Raw genomic sequence first — 21,385 nt, 5'->3', positions numbered from 1 at the left:
CAGTGCAGGAGTTGCAGGTTCGATCCCTGATCCCTGGGTCAGGAAGATCCCCTGGAGAAGGAAATAGCAACCCACTCCAGGATTCTTGCCTGGAGAGTCCAATGGACAGAGGAGCCTGGCGGGCTGCTGTCCGTGAGATTTCAAAGGGTCAGACTTGAGTAGGCAGGCATGCACAGAGGAACTCATTGAACCCTTATCATGCTTTTAAAAGATTCCTAGATTTTCTTCCCACAACTGAATTTTTAAAGTCTAGAAATGTTGTCAAGTATAACAGTACTCTAAAAATAGGCAGCACTGCTATGGTAGTTCATGAGGAACTGATCACAGTCTTAAATTGTAACTTGTGTCTCCTCACTGCAAGGCAGTACGTCAGAATGAGCCGGCAACTTGTGATCTGTGAGAATAAAACACTTTGACGTGAGCCAGTAGAAGCAAAGGCTATTCATGGAGGCTTCCCCAAGATTAAAATAAAGCAATGTATTTGAACTCCAACTATATGATGAATTCATTTTGCATAATTGTAATTTGTTGAAAGTAATTGACTTGGGTCATTTTTCTCTGTGTCCCAATGAATTTCTGTGAATTTTTGTGAACAAAGAACAGATTAATTTCTTATCAGCAGTGACCCCTGCCATTTATCCTCTGAAAGATAGTGATTAAACTTCCTAGGTTAGTTGAAGATCCCTGGCACATGAGAATCCAGTCATGTCATAAATTGGAAAATTTTAATTTAAAAAGCACAGTTAGACATTAAAATGTAATAATGTTTACTTCTTTAAACATTCTTTTGTAAGTGACTTTGCTGTGTGTGATAACAATAAGGAGAGAGAGTGAGGTACGGCTGGTCTGTTCGGAAACTATGTAGAAACCACTCTTGTGAGGATCATGGGTCTATGTCAGTGAATATCAAACCAGAATTCCCACTGTGATGGGTTTCAGATTTACTTACTGAAAAAATAAGGTGGACATAGGTTTACCTGGTACTGAGAGCTGACTCATTGGAAAAGACCTTGATGCTGGGAAAGATTGAAGGCAGGAGGAGAAGGGGGCGACAGAGGATGAGATTGTTGGATGGCATCTCCGACTCGATGGACATGAATTTGCGTAAACTCCTGGAGTTGGTGATGGATAGGGAAGCCTGGTGTGCTGCGGTCCATGGAGTCGCAAAGAGTTGTACACGACTGAGCAACTGAACAACAACAACAACAACAAAAATAGGTTTATTTAAAAAGCAGAAAATAGGAAATAAGCCTACAAAAAATTAATTTTCTCTGATTTTATTTTCTAAAGTTCCAAATCCTTATGATCCGTGAAAACTCTGGATTACAGGCTTTCAAAACTAGGCATAACTGAGACCTGTCTATAACAGTCCTGTGTCCACTAGGTGTCCAGTACTTATCAAGCAGATGAGTATTTGACCCCAGCGGGCTGATGAGAATCCTCCAAGGTCATCTGCTGGACCTGTCCGGAGTGATGTGATTTTGACTTCTCTGGGCTTCTTAGCCAGGAGGATGATCCAAGCAGGAACTTCCGTTTCACTCCTGGCCGCCACATGAAGGCAGCCTGCCAGACAATGAGACTATTTCAACCCCTGGGCACCGCAGAGCTCTGGGACTGCCCACATGCACGGTGATACATTTCTTTTACCCTTGTGTAAACTAATATGTCTTGGGTTTGTGTCACTTTAAACTAAAGGAGTCCTAACCTAGAAATTAAGAACAACTGAACGCAATGGCTTTATAACCTTGATATTCACCTTTACCTCCTAAATTTTGTGCATGTTTTTCTCAGAATAGTTTGTTTTTGGTTTTAATGATGAATTTTTACTTTGCTCCTGTTGTCTAGCTATGATGTGACCATTGATCCTGCCTACACTTTATATCTGTATATCAAGTGTCTTTTTAAAAATGGCTTTATTTATGTATCTATTTTTGCCTGCGATGCCTCTTCCTGCTGCACGGGCTTTTCTCTCGTTGCGGTGTGAGGGTTTCTCACTGTCATGGCATCTCTTGTTGCAGAGCACAGGCTCTAGGGAACGTGGGCTTCCGTAGTTGCGGGTCCTGGGCCCTGGAGCATAGGCTCAGCAGTTGTGGCGAACAGCCTTAGTCTCTCTGTGGCACGTGGGACCTTCCAGGATCAGGGCTCTAAGCCATGTCTTCTACCCTGGTGAAAAGTGAAAGTGTTAGTCACTCAGTTGTGTCCGATTCTTTGCGACCCCATGTATTATAGCCCACCAGGCTCTACTGACCATGGAATTTTCCAGGCAAGTGACTCAGACAGTCAAGAATCTGCCTGCAGTGTGGGAGACCCAGGTTCTATCCCTGAGTTGGGAAGATCCCCTGGAGAAGGGAATGGCAACCCAGTCCAGCATCCTTGCCTGGGAAATTCCATGGACAGAGGAGCCTGGCGGGCTACAGACCACGAGGTTGAAAAGAGTTGGCCACGACTGAGCGACTATCATACCTGTATACATATACTGGAGTGGGTTGCCATTCCCTCCTCCAGGGGGTCTTCCTACCCAGAGATCGAACCCTCATCTCTTATGTCTCCTGTATTTGCAGGCAGGTTCTTTCCCACTGAGCCATCTGGGGAGCCTGGCTGATGGTCTGTGTGTGTGAGCTATTTCGTCTGGCATCTTCTACCCTAGGTTTGCAACAAATCATTTGCCAATCACGATGCCCTTTGCCCTAATTATTGCTGGTCACTATTCTGAGTCTTTATCCAGGGTCATCACTGAGCAGAATTGATAGCTCATAATTTGGGGTAATGTTTGTGGTGAAGCTGTGTGAGATCTTCAGGACTTTTTAAGACTCTGCTAATCTTAGAATTAGGGAAAAGTTGCAAAATGGTATTTTTTTTTTGATGTTTCTTTTTGTCTTTGCCAAACTCAAGTCTACAAACACAATTAGACACTTTGAATAAAGCATTGAATCAAGGTTGTTTTTTCTAGAAGACATTAGCATTCTGACACAGGATTCATATTAACAGCACCTTTCAAGCTGTTAAGTGACAGATAGGAGCCATCTCTCATTTATAAAAGAACCAGCTAAACACACACTCTAGGCCTCACACTTCAGGCAGCTTAGGCCACCAATTTGTCAAGAGTAATTAACGGTGGACAGCTTGGCAGTTTTCACTGCCACCAATTCAGTTGTGTTTGAAGGCAAGGGTGCTGTGTTTCATCTTTAAGAATGAGCAAGTTTGCCTTTTTATGAAATGGGAAAGTTTGCTGTGTTCCTCCACAGTGAATCCAGGTGTAAAAATGTCACTTCTTAATCATAACTTACATTTAAAGAGCTCTTTTGCTCTCTAAATCTGAAATCTCATCTTTTGGATTTCAGGGCCCTTTTGATTCAGAATTCCAGGCTTTGAGTTATTATTAAAAGTCTCTCCATTTTTTTTTTCCTTTTGCTTAGGTACCAAAATATCTTAGTATTTGTGATATGTGACATATTAGATAAAATTGAAAATCTCTAAGAAGTGGTACAGTAGGGATTTAAATATATTTTAAAAGTGTATATAGATTATACTTTATGGAATTGTTCATATTTCTGTGCTTCTGAGAGCTTTCATCAAAGTGGTTATACAATTATCAGAGCTTTAGACAGGTCATACCCATGGAATCAATCAAATTAAGTTTGATTCAGGGCTTCATTTGGGAGATATACAAATAAACATGGGATTTATTTGTCTAAAAATATGGTTAAGGCTCCAGGCAATATTTTAGGTATTTGACAGGGACCACACTTAATAGAGGCTATGTTGTATGGTAGAAAGAGTATGAAATTTGGAACCAAGCAGAACCAAATTTAAATTACCTACAAGTAAGTTTATCGTGGTCAAGTGATGATAAGAGTACTTTCCTGTGAATGTCAGCTTTGATAAATACCAAATGTCTAACCCAAGGTGGCGTATCACCTCTTGCTGTTCTGCAAGAAGCAGACCCCATGGTGAGATTAGGTGTGCCAAAGGGTTATTAAGGGACACGTTTGTGCTGAATAGAGCAGGGAGGATGGGGAACAGGAGAACAGCAGGGAAGTCGTCAGATGATGAGGTAGGTATGATGAGGTCGGTCAGACCACAGTGGGGCGCAGGGTGGACGCTGGCCACTGAGCCCTCTCGGAGCCCCGTCCCCCACCCAAACCACACGCAGCCTACATTCTATGCCACTTACAAAAGCTTTATTCCAGGAACAGGTCCTCTATCTAAATTCTTTTCATCAGTTAAGGGGAAAGTAATAAGAAAAACTTCCTGACTCTTTTTAAAAATAATAAATTAAATAATAATCAAAACTAACCAGCCTGAATCAGTCCTTATGCTGAAGACACACCTTTTGGAGTGGCGAATTTTGCTCCCCTGTTGGCAAAGAAACACGAACATCAAAAGAGGATTGTTAATCCCGAAGAGCGCGCTCTCAAGTCAGTGATTTTAGCGGTTTTCTACGCGCAAGGAGATGCGCGAGTCCGGAGTCACTGAAATGCTCACCCGCGTGTGTGCTCGGTCAGTACCTTGCGCCGACTCTTTGTGACGCCAGGGACTGTAGCCCGCCAGGCTCCTCTGTCCGTGGGATTTCCTAGGCAAGGATCCTGGAGTGGACTGCATTTCCCCCTCCAGGGGATCTTCCCAACTCAGGGATCGAGCCCCTGTCATCTGGCCTCCCGCACCGTGAGTGGATTCTTTACTGTATATTAACTCTCTAGCGGCCAGTATCCGAAGCACAGGATGCTTCCTGTTTTTCTCCCTGCTGCATTTCCCTCAGGTGCACTGCTTGGCAACCGCAGTGGCCAATGGCTTGATCCTAGTAGAACTGAAAAGGTGGGTGACATTGTTTTTTCTTTACCAGAGTAAGCATCCCTCCCCCCGGGGGTTCCCCTCCCCCTTGGGCTCACGCCTTCTTTGTCCTGCCATTGCGCTTGGCACTTCGTCCTTTAAATCTGGATTTACTTGTCTCTCTTTCTCACTAGATACAATTATCTTTGAAAGCAGAGGCTGTGTTTTATTTGACTCTGTGTCACCCGCACTTATTTTGGTTCCTAGCAGCAATATTTGTAGAATTAATGAATTATGTATGAGTGAAGAAAGGCAAGTAAGAAATAAATTTGACTGAGAAATCTCTTGCTCCAGTGTCTGGGAGGATAATAATAAGATGAAGATGAAATTACATGTAGAAACAGACTTTGAGAAGAAAAACTGAATTCATTTCAGACACCTAGGCATATCGTTAATGTTGTTTCTGTTGTTTAGTTGCTAAGTTGTGTCTGACTCTTTTGCAACCCCATGGACTGTAGCCTGCCAGGCTCCTCTGTCCGTGGGATTTTCCAGCTGAGAATACTGGAGAGGGTTGTCATGCCCTTCTCCAATATAGTTAATAACATTTCACAAATATTTATTCAGAACTTACTAATTGCCAGGCACAGTGCTATGCATTAAAACAGTGGTCAACTTGCCAGAATGGTGGGAGACTGGCAATTCTCTTAGGCAACTAGTTGTGAGCAGCTAAAAGGCTGAGGGGTTCTGGAGACTAGATACCTTGTAGAATAATCCCAAAGAGCAAGTCCCACTCTGGATCTTTCCTGGGGTGGAACTGAGGTCCCTTCGCAGATGAGGATGTATGTGCAGGTGAGCTGAGCTCTTTAGCAAAGGAAGTGGACTTCCTGTAACTCCTCTCTACAACCCTGAGCACAATTGGGAACTGTTCTTCTTTTTTTAAAACTGATGTATTTTTATAACCCAGATTTTACACACACCTATTTTAAGAAGCCACTGTTAAAAAATATTTGCAGAAAGAAAGAAAAATGACTATCCTTTAGGAGCTGATGGTTAGAGCGCATCGATGACTCAATGGACATGAACTTGAGCGAAGTCCAGAAAATGGGAGGGAAGGACAAAGGAGCCTGGCGGGCTGCAGTCCGTGGGGCCGCAAGAGCCAGACGTGACTTAGACCGAACAGCAACCGTTGTAGAGAAACGCACACACACACCTTAAAATACACACATCGTAAAAGTTATAAACACGTGTGTTCAGAATGAGTTGAGCACACGTTGTGCGTGATGTTGATGGACAAGGGCAGTTTGCACATGTTTTTGTAAAGCCCACTGTTGTTCTTCGGAGAATTTGGCTCAGAGTTAGGGTAACACTTCATCAGATATACTAGGCTTCATATTTTCACATTTCTTGTTATCTGCTGATAAATTCAAATGTGATTGTTAAACATTGCTACTTGTCATGGATTAGACAAACAATTACACTTTGCCTACGGGAACATAAGAAGTGGATTATGAAACTCATTATGTTTCCTGTAATTGACCTGACTTTCTTTGTTACCAACCTGATTTTCCATTTACTACAACACTGAATTCTCTACTCAGATTTATGTATCTGTTTTTTTTCTTTCTTTATGTATCTCATGTACTATTGTTTTTCTTTCTGAAAGAACCTTCCCTTTCCCCATCATGGAATAAAATTAAGAATTATCTCAGGAGACAATATTTGTGATATTTTTAGAAAATATTCATTTGAGAAAGAAAGACTATCTCTGTGATATCTTTAGCACCTACTCATTTGTTAAGTTTATGAGCTTGTGGACTGAAAAAAAAAGCACACCCTAAAAGTTGAGAATTTTTAGTCAGTGGACTTATTGAAAATTGTAGCCTGGAATACAGTCTTTCATAGCTCTGGGGGACTGTTCCCAAGAGGTAAGGGAGGAGTCAAGATATAAAGGAGTTTTTGCTAAAAAGAAAAAACAAAACCATGTAGTCAAAAGTGAGTCAGGAAGAGAAAGATAAATATCGTATTCTAATGCACATATACATAATTTAGAAAAACGGTACTGAAGAATTTATTTACAGGGCAGCAATGGAGAAACAGACATAGAGAAGACTTGTGGACAGAGGGAGAGGGGAGGAGAGGGTGAGATGAATGGAAAGAGTAACATGGACACTTACATTACCCTATGTAAAATAGATAGCCAACGGGAATTTGCTGTATGACTCAGGAAACTCAAACAGGGGCTCTGCATCAACCCAGAGGGGTGAGATGGGGAGAGAGATGGGAGGGAGGTGCAAAAGGGAGGGGATATATGTATACCTGTGGCTGATTCATGTTGAGGTTTGACAGAAAACAACACAATTCTGTAAAGCAATTATCCTTTAATAAAAGAAAGAAATTGAAAAAAAAAAAAAAAGATTACTGCTAACCGTAGAAACAGACATCTCCAGTCAATGATTTTAGTACTTTTCTACAGGAAGATGAAAGAGTCCGGGCCTATTGAAATCTTTCTTTGATACTCATCTCGACTATCTAGGGCCACCATCCTGCTTTCCTGTATCCTGAGTTTCCTTGCCAGGGGTGGGGAGGGAGGAGGTGAGGAGGATTGCGGGGGCTGATGGCTTTATGGGCATGAAAGCCTTTGTTTACTGAAATGTAAGGACATACTTTGTCCACAAGCCAATTAAGTGGAAAGGAATGAGTTGTATAATATTCCTCAACATTTAAGATTTTTATTATTATTTAGTCACTGAGTTGTGTCCAACTCTCTTGCCACCCCGTTGACTGTAGCCTGCCAGGCTCCTCTGTCCATGGCGTTTCCAAGGCAAGAATACTGAAGCAGGTAACCATTCCCTTCTCCAGGGGATCTTCCCCACCCAGGACAGAACCTGGGATTCCTGCATTGCAGGCAGGTTCTTTATCACTGAGCCTCCAGGGAACCCCATTTAAGGTTTTAGTAAAGCATTCAATTCAGTTCAGTTTAGTCGCTCAGTCGTGTCCGACTCTTTGCAACCCCATGAACTGCAGCACGCCAGGCCTCCCTGTCCATCACCAACTCCCAGAGTCTACCCAAACCCATGTCCATCGAGTCAGTGATGCCATCCAACCATCTCATCCTCTGTCGTCCCCTTCTCCTCCTGCCCTCAATCTTTCCCAGCATCAGAGTATTTTCAAATGAGTCAGTTCTTCTCATCAGGGGGCCAAAGTATTGGAGTTTCAGCTTCAACATCAGTCCTTCCAGTGAACACCCAGGACTGATCTCCTTCAGGATGGACTGGTTGGATCTCCTTGCAGTCCAAGGGTAAAGCATTAAATAACATTTTTGCATCTTGAAGGTTATATATTATTTAAATAATAAACCCCTTCTTAAAAATAATAAAACCTTTTACTTTGGTTTGGAAATAGTGAAAAATTTGCTCGTCTTGAGCACTATAAATATTTATGAATGAACATAGAATAAAATATGTCTTCAGGTTTTCTGGTCATATATACTTTAGAAAATTATAGAGACATTTTAAAATGTAGGGAATTCCCTGGTTTTCTAGTGGTTAGCACTTGGTACTTTCACTGCATGGTGGCCCAGGTTCAATCCCTGGCTGGAGAACTAAGATCCCTCAAGTTTCAAGGTGTGGCCAGAAAGAAAAGTAATAAACTGTCAAATCAGTATTCTTTCCTCTGTCCCTCCCTTCTCCCAGAGATTTCTCTGGTGTTATTATCTTCACTTAATAAACATCAGTAGAATGCATGTACTACTAGAGAGATCAATGATGAAAAAATTCTCTTTTTTTAAAGCAAAGGCTTATATGGTTTATTTTAAGTCTGCATTTATTTAGCACATTTACAAAAACAAGTTGACATGGAAACATTATCACAAGTTTACAGAAAGAGAAAAAAGTTTCTTTTTTTCTCTCTCTCTAAATGTCTTGGTAGTTAGATTATCTTTTTCATTTTCTCTAGTTCTACTGCAGATAAGTATTAAATAATGGTGATTTGTGGTAACCAATAATATGACTCTTACATATAAATTATCTATTTTCACTCATAAATGTATTAATGTATTAATGACAGCTAATTTTGTTTTGCTTTTAAGCATAATTTTGTTATCATGTTAATATAATGTGATATGGGACAAAATAGAAAAAAAAAGACAGTCCTAATTTGATCACCATTACACAAATATTGTTAAGAACTACTTCCCAGGTGGCACTAGTGGTAATGAACCTACCTACCAATGCAGGAGATACAAGAGATGAGGGTTTGATCGCTTAGTCAGGAAGATCCCCTGGAGAAGAAAATGGCAACCCAGTCCAGTATTCCTGCCTGGAGAATCCCATGGACAGAGGAGCCTGGTGGGCTATAGTCCAGGGGGTCGCAAAAGAATGGGTCACAAAAGAGTTGGACGCAACTTAGCAATGGAGCACACACACGCATACACACAATGCTTCTTTTGAACTGATTACAGGATATAGAGTTACTAAATAGCAGGAAAATCGTGTCTCTTATTATGTATAGTCTTCTGTAAAATTATTCATATGATTTTATAATATTTTTAGCGAGGTTTGAGACAGCCAGAGTCACTACTGTTCTATAGACACGAGTCACTTAAATGTTCATATATGTCTTGTTAATATGATATAGGAGAGAGCAATGGCAACCCACTCCAGTACTCTTGCCTGGAAAATCCCATGGATGGAGGAGCCTGGTAGGCTACAGTCCATGGGGTCGCTAAGAGTCGGACACGACAGAGAGACTTCCCTTTCACTTTTCACTTTCATGCACTGGAGAAGGAAATGGCAACCCACTCCAGTATTCTTGCCTGGAGAATCCCAGGGACGGCGGAGCCTGGTGGGCTGCCGTCTGTGGGGTCACACAGAGTCAGACACGACTGACGCGACTTAGCAGCAGCAGCAGCAATATGATACAGTTGTGACCATCAGCAAATGCAGAGGATCAGAGCTGAGATCAACTTCCCTGGAGGAAAGCCTGTTGGAGACATAAACCTACAAGAACACTTTAATGGGAACTTTGACCACATGTTCAAGGTTAAGAGTAGACTGGTGTGAATGAGAGAGACACTCAGGGGCTGCAGACTGGGGCTTCCCCTGGCTTCCATGGGTCTTATATCTAAAAATCCTGCCAGACAGGTGTAGTTTGTCACATACAGAGCAGCTATCAATAATCCACATTCACCCAATGTGAACCATCTAAATATACCAATTAAAAGACAGAGATGGTCAGACAGAGTAGGATAAACAAACAAACACGACCCAACATTGTCTAGAACAAACCCATTTAAAATTGAAAGACAAAAATTAGTTAAAAGTAAAGAAATGAAGAAAGGCATCATGATAACACTAATTAAAAGCAGGCTGGAGTAGCTATATTAGTGGCAGACAACCAACTCCAGGACAAAGAAAATGTCAGGAACAGAGAATGGTAATGATAAATGATAAAGGTGTTTATTCTCAAAAACCCCATAAGAATGCTTAATGTGTGTCCACCTAATAAAAGGTCAACACATGTGAAAACTTTGCAATCTCTGCAAATATTTTGAGACCTAGGAATATTGTCTATTCATTTTCTTTTTAGAAAAATGTGATTGGTAATTCCCTGGCATCCAGTGCTTAGGCCTCTATGCTTTCACTGCCGAGGGCATGGATTCAGTCTCTGGTCAGGGAATTAAGATCCCACAAGCCGCATGGTGCGGCCTAAACAAATAAATACATAAAAATGAGAATAAAAAATGTGGTCATCTCATATGATAACTTTTCCTTTGAATTCTTTGATTCTGTGTTTCACAAATCAGCACCACATGGCTACTTAAATGGACAGAAATGGCAACCAAATCCTAAGGTTTTATTTTTTTATTTTTTGACTGGACATAACTTTAGAAAAATTTCACTTCAGACTCTGAAGTGTAATAATTTAAAATTATATTTTAACTGAGAATATGTATTAGTTATAAAATGAGAAATTTGTAGTCTAATAGTAAAATAATCGCAACTATGTAAGACACCAAGCAAAGTCTGTAATCCTCTGAAGCTACAGAAGCTTTGTTGCAACTGAGGGTTCTTTTAAAGAATTGCAACCTATGCCAGAAACTCTTGATTTTGGAGTAAGCACTAACAGTCACTGTAGAGTGTGTTTGTTTTGTTTGTATGAAGATGGAAGCACCAAATACCTTTCAGCCATCATCTTGCCTGTCACAGTCTAGGTGTTAATACCAGGGCCACTCTGCTGAGGGCGTGGCTTATAGCTCCCTCCCACTTCCCCTGTACACAAGGATCAGAAGGAATTTATGGTTGTATGTATCCATTTCAAAAAGGCAAGTACAAAAGATGAAATTAAGCTCTGGAAATGGATTTCATTTTCAGTGGTCTTGATGCACTGCTAAAATCAATATGCTTTTCACTTTAGCTGCTCCAAATCCTCTTGTTCTTTAGAAAATGGAAACATGAAGTTCAAAACTTCCACTGTAATTACTGCAGATAATAGAAAAGGCTCCTTTAACCTGTGTTTTTTTTTTTTTCCTTTGAGTGGCCTGCTTAAAAAAAAACTTCTCTTTAAACCAGATTCGGGAAAGACCCAGAAAGACGACCTCTTTGAATACAATAGGATCACCTCCTTTAAACTCCTAATTAGCCAGCTGTGAACAGGGGAGTTTCAGTCACCTTGTCTGAAGGACCTAGTTTTTCAAGATGACTGTCTATTTGGTGTTTGAATAGGGAAAAAGTAACCCATGAAGCGGCTTAACACAGCTTATTTCTGTTACTGTGTGCTGTGCTGTGCTAAGTCGCTTCAGTATGGCCCGTAGCCCGCCGTGCTCCTCTGTCCCTGGGATTCTCCAGGTTGCCATGCCCTCCCCTAGGCCATCTTCCTGACCTGGGGATCGAACCCATGTCTCTAATGCCTCTTGCTTTGGCAGGCAAGTTCTTTGCCACTAGTGCCACCTGGGAAACCCATTTCTGTTATTACTCCTATTTTATTTTATTTTTTTTAATAACAGTTTGACAATTTCTTTTTAAATTATTTGTTTATTTTCGGCTGTGCTGGGTCTTTGCTGCGCAGGCTTTTTCTCCAGCTGCGACAAGTGGGGGCTACGCTCTAACCGTGTGCGCCAGCATCTCATTGCGGCGGCTTCTCTCGTGGCAGAGCACGGGCTCTAGGCTACCCAGGCTTCAGGAGTTGTGCTCCCAGGCTCTAGAGCACAGGCTCAGTAGTTGGGGTGCATGGGCTTAATTGTGCCAAGGCATGTGGGATCTTCCTGGATCAGGGATCGGACCCGTGTCTCCTGCAATGGCAGGTGGACTCTTTACCACTGAGCCGCCAGGGAAGCCCTGGTGGTACTTTTTGTTACGGCAAGTCCTCGCAAATCTAATTTCGAACACACACTCACAGGACTTGTCTTTGCTCATACTGTGTGAGGACAGGGTAAAACAGTTGAGTGGAAACCTCACCTCACTCCCAATGAACGAGTTATTAACTCTATTATTTTTCTCCCTCCAAATAAGGACATTATGGTGAAGCAGCAGGTATTATACAGTCTCCAGTGTGCTAAAAAGTACCAAGGACTCCTAAGTGGCTCATTTCTAAGGGCAAAGAGCAATCCATGACCACTCCAGTTGTTCCTTGGACTCGTCTGCTCTAAGTTTTAAGTAAGACACTGGGACTCAGAGTAAAGAACCATTCAAGGGAACAATGCAAATAGATGAGGTTAAAGTCGTCTTCTGTTTACTCCAAACCACTTTATTAAAGGACAATAAAGAAGATAGGGTTTTGTGCCTGAATGTACAAACACACAGAAGGTCAGAGAGACACACGAGTGTGACTGACTGCTTTCTAGGGGCACTATTCCTCAAGGACCGTCTCCTCAGGGAAGTTCTAATAAGTGAACACTGTAATTATGGCCCATGCTAAACAAGAAGGCCTCACTGGAAAAGACCTTGATGCTGGGAAGATTGAAGGCAAAAGGACAAGAAGGCGGCAGAGGATGAGATGGTTGGATGGCACCACCAACTCAGTGGACGTGAATCTGAGCAAACTCCAGGAGATGGGGAAGGACAGGGGAGCCTGGCGTGCTGCAGTCCGTGGGTCGCAAAAAGTCAGACCTAACTTAGTGACTGCACAACAACAGCAAACAATAAGGAAACAACCACAGAATAGTTAAGGACTTGAGCTCTGTCCGCCCCAGAGCACAGACTGCTGACCACCGTGCTCTGCTGCCTTCCCGTGTCGACAGTGACTAGAATTCAGGACACTATGGCAGAGCAAAGCCAACCTGCCTTCAAGTTTCGGTATCTTCCTCCCAGACACTCTCACCAGGGGGTCGGGGTTGGAGCAAGTGGAATAAAACCAAAACTTAATTTTTCTAAAACAGAAAGTGGCTGGACAGCTATTTGTTAGTTAAAATCCTATAGAAAATTTTATTTCATTGAACTTGTCCTGAACATGCAAAATTGCCTGCCTAAATTTGAGCCGAAGAACCATCTGTTTTCCTCCTTTCTAATGACTTTGCCAGCATGTGATTTTCCAACATTTGTGCAGAATTCCTGAGAGTCTTATAGAGACATGTTAAGAAACCCCGTGGGTTACATTTGGAATACCAGCGAATAGTTCATGTTCTGATTATTGTGGAGAAAGCAAAGGGCTTTTTCATTATGTTAGAAGAAAGCCAGATAAATATTTTTTTAAAAACACCATAAGCTTCTGGAGTGTCATAAAATCAAAGCTACTTGACCTACATGCTTTAAAATTGGGTGCAAACTTGACGTCTTGCAAACTTTGGTTTCAACTATTAGAAAGATATTACACAAAATGATTTGGTATTTTCGCAGTTTTCCTGGGGAAAATCATAGCACTCTTTCAGGTAAGTGCCGGAGTCCAGCTCCAGCAGGTCCAGGGGTTCCCTCAGGATGGACGGCGTCGGCGAGTCTCGGTGTTTCCAAGTGTCTTCCAACTTTATTATTTTTAAGACAGCTTTTATATTTTTTGTGGTACATAGAAAGAAATGTAAAGTATAGAGTCATACCAATTCAGCTTAGTGGGCATACCAATTTAGCTTAATGGGCATATGAATTCAGTTTATTGGGCCTATCAATTCAGCTTAATAGGCCAGCAGTTTTGACCTTCATCGAAACCGTTTGCATGTTTTTAGTTACCAAAAGCCTCATTTTGTTTACATCATCTTCTGGCCTGGGGGCCTGCTAACACCTTGTGACTCTCCATTGATAAGGGTTGGTCAGTCAGAACACTTTTGTATCAGGCACAGCAGGACAGAATTCATCAACAGGAAGTTTTAAGGTAAAACCTGTTTTTGGTAATTTACTCTATGCCTTGAGCTTAACAGAAAAGAATGTAGTTCCATAAAGTCAAAGAACAGCAAGCTGAAGGTCAGCTGCAAGTAAGAATCATCAGTTAAATCAACAATTGTCTTATTATTTGTATTAAAGCTAAACTTCTACTTATATAAATCTCTAACTATTATGCTTTTATTATATAGGCTAAATACATTAAGAGTAAAAACATAGTGAGTAAATATAGATTAAGTAACAGTTTCATAAAGCAATATTTCTTATATTTCCTAACAAGCCTTTTTTCCTGCGAAGGGTTTTGTGCCCATAGGGGCTTTCTGTGTGGAGGCTCTCAATGTTATTTTATTATTAAGGAACAGTTATGCACATTAGCTCCAAAGGCACAGGTACATTTATTAAACAAACCAATATGTTAGCAAAAGGAATTTATATCAGCATACTCTATATCCCAGATAATTTTATTTAGGGTGCTACCGTTCAGGGGCCTTGTTGATTTGAGGTTTCAGAATGATCTATTTTAGAAGGGAATCAGGAAAGGCCTTTTGCCTAAATCATAGAAAATAAGAAGAGGTTTTTTATAGTAAACATCAGAAAGACAGATATCTTTAAGGTGAGCGCTGAGGCAGCCTTCCGAGAATCCCTGAGGCCTGAGAAGCCGTGCTCAATCATTCCTCTTTCCCATGACTCTGTCATGGGTGGGATCTCGTGGGCTGGCTCCCGGCAGGTAAGCTGATTTCTGTGATGTGGTCTATATTCGACTTATTTCTCACGGCATTCATCGGACAAACACTTCTTATTCTCAGAGATGAGCAGGAGAGATGTGTGTGTCCTTGGTTGCTTAGTTGTCTCTAACTCTTGGCGACCTCATGGACTGTAGCCTGCTGGGCTCTTCTGTCCATAGAGTTTCCAACACAAAAATACTGCAGTGGGTTGCCATTTCCTTCTCTAGGGGATCTTTCTGACTTAGAGATGGAACACGCATCTTCTGAATTGCAGGCAGTCTCCTGCATTGCAGGCAGATTCTTTACTGACTGATCCACCAAAGAAGCCCTGAATTTAATAACAAATGGCTGTTCTTCAGTTGCTAAGTCATGTCTGACTCTTTGTGACCCCCATGGAGTGCAGCATGCCAGGCTTCCCTGTCCTTCACCATTTCCCAGAGTTTGCTCAAACTCATGTCCATCGAGTCAGTGATGCCATCCAACCATCTCATCCTCTGTCATCCCCTTCTCCTCCTGCCCTCAATCTTTCCCAGCATCAGGGTCTTTTCCAATGAGTCAGCTCTTGACATCAGGTGGCCAAAGTATTGGAGGGAGCTTCAGCTTCAGCATCAGACCTTGCAATGTATATTCAGGGTTGATTTCCTTTAGGATTGACAGGTTTGATCTCCTTGCAGTCCAAGGGACTCTCAAGAGTCAGCTCTAGGACCACAGTTCAAAAGCATCAATTCTTCGGCTCTCAGCCTTCTTTATGGTCCAACTAGGTAGTGATTGTAAAAGTCAGAGTTTCGGGGATTTGAGAGGTGAGTGTGGACATGAGAGATCAGGACCAGCTGCTGCCCTTGGAAAGGTGGGGAGCTGGGCTGTGATAAGAAGAGACGATTTAAAGATGCTCCTCCCACTTCACAAGGCTTTTGTAGAGACACTGAATCAGAGATCGAAATGCTTCTAATTTCCTTTTGATTGATGCATGTGATTCGACGTATGTATTTGGAGGGTGGAAAGCTGCGCCGACTCTGCTACAGGGACATTCGTGAAGCACGTGATTGTTGGACACTAATTCTAACTTTAATCACTAACACTAAGTGATTAGAGCACTAATGCTGTTTTCCTCAGCGCTGTTTATATTTTTGAAGACATGTCTCTGAAATTTAGAAAACCTCATATTAAGATCATTACATTTGTTTTTGGTTGGATATCCATTCAGATAAAACACATTTCATTGGAGCATTTTCTGTATAGACAATCTAATGTATCCTTTTGGCAGGATAATAATAATGATTATTATTGTTTTTGACCTATGAAAAATGACTTTGACGTTGGCTTGACCATTTTGGAAAAATAACTATTTTAGATTTCCTGAAGTGAAAACAGATGCTAGTACTTTTATTGTAAGAGTTATTTCTATATATCATGAGAAAATATTTCACTTGTGTACATGCATGCTAAGTTACTTCAGTTGTGGCCAACTCTTTGTGACCTCATGGACTGTAGCCCACCAGACTCCTCTGTCCACAAGATTCTCCAGGCAAGAATATTGGAGCGGTTTGCCATGCCCTCCTCCAGGGAATCTTTCCAACCCAGGGATTGAACCTGTGTCTCTTATGTCTCCTGTATTAGCAAGTGTGTTCTTTACCACTAGCACCACCTGGGAAGCCCCTGATATTTAACTTACCTGATGTAAAATTAAATATTTAAAATTATGATGTGGCATTTAGTAAGATACAAGCAGGCATCGTAGTAACATAAAATATTCAGAAGTATTACCTGGCATTGGCTCTAGTATTTTATAAATGTTAAAATATTTTAATTTTATTTTGCACATTAAGGTTCTGGTTTTTGTCTCTCACTGTATGTACTTTATGATTGATTTAGTATTATGCATAGAAATAGCGCTAATCATTCCCTTAGCATAATGCAAGGTAAAACTTAAAGAATGCAAATCAAAATATTAATATGCTGTAATACATGATATTTAGAATGGAAACATTTAGCTAAGATTATATTGAAAATTAAGCTATTAGTGTACAAACTGGATGATATTAAGAAGCTCTCTTTGTATTTTAGTTGCATCTTAATTGCTTAGTCCTAACTCTTTGCAGCCCCGTGCACTGTAACCCTCCAGGCTCCTCTGTCCATGGGATTTCCCAGGCAAGAGTACTGGAGTGGGTTGCCATTTCCTTCTCCAGCACCTCTTCCCAATCCAGGGATTGAACTTGCGTCTACTGGGTCTCCTGCATTGCAGGTAGATTCTTTAACCATTGAGCTCACTTGGAGACTGAGTTGGCAGGCGCTTTTCAGTAACACATACCCCATTCTTCAATCACAGTGGCTTAGATGTTACATTGAGCAGTAAAGAGACTTTTGTGTTTGTATGTAAAGGGATAGTATTGCAGTAAATATATTGGCTTCTAAGGAAGAAGGTGTTTTGTCTTTAATTTGTGCAACACTTCCGAGCTCTGTCTAGGAGAAAATCAACAGCTTTCCAGAGAGCATTCGCCTTGCCTTGTTAGGTTCACACCCTGTCAGAGCAGGTCTGTTAAATCTCTGGGCAGGAGCACCCTGGAGGCGAAGTGGCAGCAGCGTGCTGTGGTTTCGTAACATTGAAATCCATTCTGATCTGTAAAATTTCACGACAGAGTCCGGCAGGGGTGATACAGGGTGGAATGAAATCTTTGCCTACAGCTGGTGAAAAGAGGAAAAAAAAAAACAAAACTTTAAACAGTATTGATTCCAGAAAACAGAGAGAGGACATTGGGGGCTATCCAGCTGCCCACCATCTGCTCAAGTGTGGGTGATCGGGGGCGATCTGCTTGCAAAGAGAGACAGGTGCCAGGTAACAAACCCAGGCAGAGAGCAGGGAAGATGTGAAATAAACAAGCCGCCCACAGTGCCATCTACGTCAGCAATAAACGAACAAGAGAACCCAGTGCTTGCACGGTGATACACAACTCTGCCACGGTAAAGGTGGAATTCTAAAAGACTGCCTCTGGAACAAGCAAACTAAGTTAGTCTGGAAGCCTGAAAGCATTTTCAAATCTGGTAAATATTTTTTCTTCAACTGGCTTAGCTTGCCACCCAGCCTTATTGATGTAACCCATCCTGAAAGGTACATGGCATACATTGAGATGCTAATTAGAGTCTATCTGTAGTTGTATTTTGAGAAGTAAAAGCAATAACAAATTTTTCTGAGGCCAAAATTTCATGCTGAATGAGCTGGGTAAAGAACATGGATATGATTACTCAAGTGCTATGACTTTTGTGAAGTGAAACATAGCGAAATATTTTCTTATGGTTTATTTCCATTAAGTTTAAATTTAGTATCTTCAAGATAATTACCAAACAAATTCCCATTGAATGTTTTCTTATTATTGACAAAGGCATAAAATTCACAAGTCCGTAGTGGCATCATTGACTCAATGTACATGAGTTTGAGCAAACTCCAGGAGATGGTGAAGGACAGGGAAGCCTGGTGTGCTGTAGTCCATGGGGTCACAGGGTGCCGGATATAAGTGAGCAACTGAACAAGACAAGGCAGTATTTAATCCAAATGCTCTTTTTTACAGATAAAGAAATGGAGATTTATTGCTATAGAAGATAAAAGAGAGGAGAGGAGGAAGTTGAAGCATATTATAAGAAGAAAATAAAATAATTAAAATGATAATAAAAGGTAAGAGAGAAAATTGTTCAATTGACCATACTGGAAGCCATCAAAGAAGTCCTCTGATACAAAATTTAGGAATAAAATGCCATGAAACCAGCTTCAGGAACTAACCAAACCTGCGGTAAACCTTCACATGCTTGGGCTGAAGAAAATTAGACTGCCAGATTCCAGAAGCAGGATTAAAGATATATGAACATGGAAGAGAAATAACTGAATGTAGTGTGAAAAGATAGGTAGTTTATGCTTTTTAGTGGAGCAGTTTTTGCCAAAAGAATGTTTTTTACCGATAATCCCAGTTCCCATGGGCCAGTCTTTGCCATGGATGCAAACTTGAGTGCCAGTTCTCTGTGGCTGTGGTGGGTGACCCTGCCCTTTCTCCCCTGCCAGTTGTCTTCCTCACTGGGCTGGTGGTTCACAGTTAAGAGCTGGGAGATAAATAAACCATCAGAGTTAACTTTACCTGACTCTGTGTTCCTCTCACTATATATACCGGGAGATACAGTGTGGCTTTGGGCACAAAATGTCGAGAAGGGATTCATGGAATTGCTGGCTTTGCCTCCACTCACTCCCAGCCCTGTAGACCAGAAAAGTCCCAGAGAAGTTAGAGGCAGGCGGTCTTTCCTCAACCCTACCCTTGGCCATGGAGTTTGTAGAACCCTGTGACTCCCTTGGGGGGCTTCTCCATCATCACTTCTGTAATCATAAATTGTTTATAAGCTACGATTTAAAAAATCTGTCCTCTGAAGAAGTATGATGGGAATAGGTGGGTTTTCAAGAATGCCAATGCTATATGACCATGAACGTTGTGAAGCCAAAATTTTGGTTGATAAGGAAAGGGGGTTATTGGGTTAAAATGTTGTGCACTGTTAAGTAAGACATCTTATACATCATTTCTTATTCATTTCAATATTAGGTGGAACCAAGGAATTTTTCTCCTTTTAGGAACTTCCTTTATAAACTTTTCTCTAGTATAAATGCTTCCGAAGTAAATAACATTGGTACTAAACTCTTATTAAGGTTAAAGTAAAGCCATGACAACAAATACTATAATAAAATCAAGGGCAAGCTCGGGCTTTAAACCTCATGTGGCTTTCAGACACACAGGACACATTCAGATGAACATTTTTTTAGTGGTCATTAAATTATAGCAAAAGTAAATAGATTTTTATAAGTGACTGATGTTGAGTAATTTGTAATATATTCTTGTGACTTTTTTCCAATGGGCAAAACCATACGTGAGATTCCCATTTCATTCCATGGTGGTAGCAGATTTACTTTCTCCCTGTGAACAACTGGAAAACACGATGTGGAAGAAATGCTCTTTCCAGACACCGAAGAGCAGGCAGAAAGGAGACAGATGCGGGGAATCTCCCAGGTGCCCTGACTTGTGTCTGGAGGCACATTCCCAAACCAGCACAAGAGCAAAATCCAAGCAGAGCCTAGTGGGCTCTGGGCCCTGGGGAGGGGTTGGGAGAATAATAGTGGGAGGGCATGAGAGGGCATCAGAGAGGAGGGCGCTGCAGGGAAAGGGCTGGAAGTGCACACAGGGGGTCTTGTAAGTCTTGGTCTGAATGTTCAGTTGTATCTGCGTTGTTGAAACCCCGTGAGGTTAGGAGACCAGCAATTACTGTGCTCAGTCCCTGCTGGACCATTCCCTCAGCCCCGAAAAGTCAGAGTGAAGAAACTTTTCTGACCAGGAGAGTGTTTATTCCACATTCCTAAGTAAGAGAGGATTTTGACCCAGGCTGATCTACTCACAACAAAAACTCATCTCCTTTCTTCTGAAGATATTGTGATGTAACGACATCATTGACTGACACTCATTCTGGGCCTTCGTGCCTTGATTAGGTCATGTCATAACCACTCTACCCTGGAAACGGCTCTATAGTTAGATACTGTTCTTATGCCTGTTTCAACAACAAGGAAACGGAGGCACAAATAAGAAGGTCTGGGTGTCTTTATAAATGGAGCTGGAAGTTTCACCCCAACAGCCTGACTGCAGAGTTCGCCCTCTTAGCAACTGCTTATCCTCTGCCTGGAAGTAAACATACCAGGAGATTGTGCATGTGTGTGCTTAGTTGCTTTGTCGTGTCCAACTCTTTGCAATCCCATGGACTGTAGCCTTCCAGGCTTCTCTGCCCATCAAATTTTCCAGGCAAGAAATACTGGAGTGGGTTGCCATTTCCTTCTCCAGGGGACTTTCCTGACCCAGGGCTCGAACTCATCTCTCTTGGGTCTCCTACACTGGCAGGCAGATTCTTTACCACTGGGCCACCTGGGAAGCCCCTATACCAAGAGATTAACAATGACCATTTCATTGTTACGGAAAGTGAAGTGAAAGTGAAAGTCACTCAGTGGCATCGACTCTTTGTGACCCCGTGGACTATACAGTCCATGGAATTCTCCAGGCCAGAATACTGGAGTGGGTAGCCATTCCCTTCTCCAGGGGATCTTCCCAACCCAGGAATTAAACCAGGGTCTCTTGCATTACAGGCAGATTCTTTACCAGCTGAGCTACCAGGGAAGACTTGGTTATCTAAAATTTTTCTATATTTTACTGATGTGCATTTTTTAAATGTTTCTGAAATTAACATGTTCTGATTTTGTAATAACAGCAGCTTTATTTTTAGAAAGAATATAACAATAGTTGTGAATAATGCATAGAGGTGCAATCTTTTTAAAAAGCAATCTGGCCATATGAACTAGAACAAAAATAAGACTGTTCCTATTTGTTTTTATTTTCATGAACAACAGATATGTGTTCCTAATGTAGCAACAAACCATTTAACCCTACTTTTGTATAGTTGTCAAGAATTTAGAGTGATACAGAAAAATTTTCTAATTCCCTTGGTGCTTACTAGCGACTTCGGGCTGCCAGCCTCCTTCTGTAACTCTAATAGCTCCAGCTTTCTTCTTGCTAACCG

The 21,385-nt window shown here is 41.5% G+C and overlaps 1 protein-coding gene and 1 long non-coding RNA gene across 7 annotated transcripts in view; one reads left to right on the top strand and one right to left on the bottom strand.

Annotated features, from left to right (window-relative positions):
• Window positions 1–18,920, top strand: part of LIG4 (DNA ligase 4) — an 84,063-nt gene extending 65,143 nt beyond the window's left edge. For all 5 annotated transcript variants that reach the window (XR_014071659.1, XR_014071657.1, XR_014071658.1 and 2 more), the window contains one exon: window positions 18,364–18,920. The gene's annotated coding sequence lies outside the window, so the exon portion shown is untranslated. The remainder of the gene's footprint in view (window positions 1–18,363) is intronic.
• On the bottom strand, window positions 1,262–4,495 carry LOC145530322 (uncharacterized). 2 transcript variants are annotated; one of them, XR_014071662.1, is made up of 2 exons: window positions 4,298–4,495; window positions 1,262–2,163 (listed from the first exon to the last, which is right to left on the bottom strand). It is a non-coding gene; the product is annotated as an uncharacterized LOC145530322 (long non-coding RNA). The 2 variants fall into 2 exon arrangements; XR_014071661.1 differs by having other exon boundaries at window positions 4,331–4,495.
• Window positions 18,921–21,385: the final 2,465 nt, after the last annotated feature.

The sequence above is a fragment of the Giraffa tippelskirchi genome, chromosome 12 (genome assembly GCF_054371585.1).
Source record: "Giraffa tippelskirchi isolate mGirTip1 chromosome 12, T2T-mGirTip1v1.2.pri, whole genome shotgun sequence".
Lineage (NCBI taxonomy): Eukaryota > Metazoa > Chordata > Mammalia > Artiodactyla > Giraffidae > Giraffa > Giraffa tippelskirchi.
Note: the sequence above shows the minus strand (reverse complement) of the source record. Positions and strands in the feature narration are given on the sequence as shown.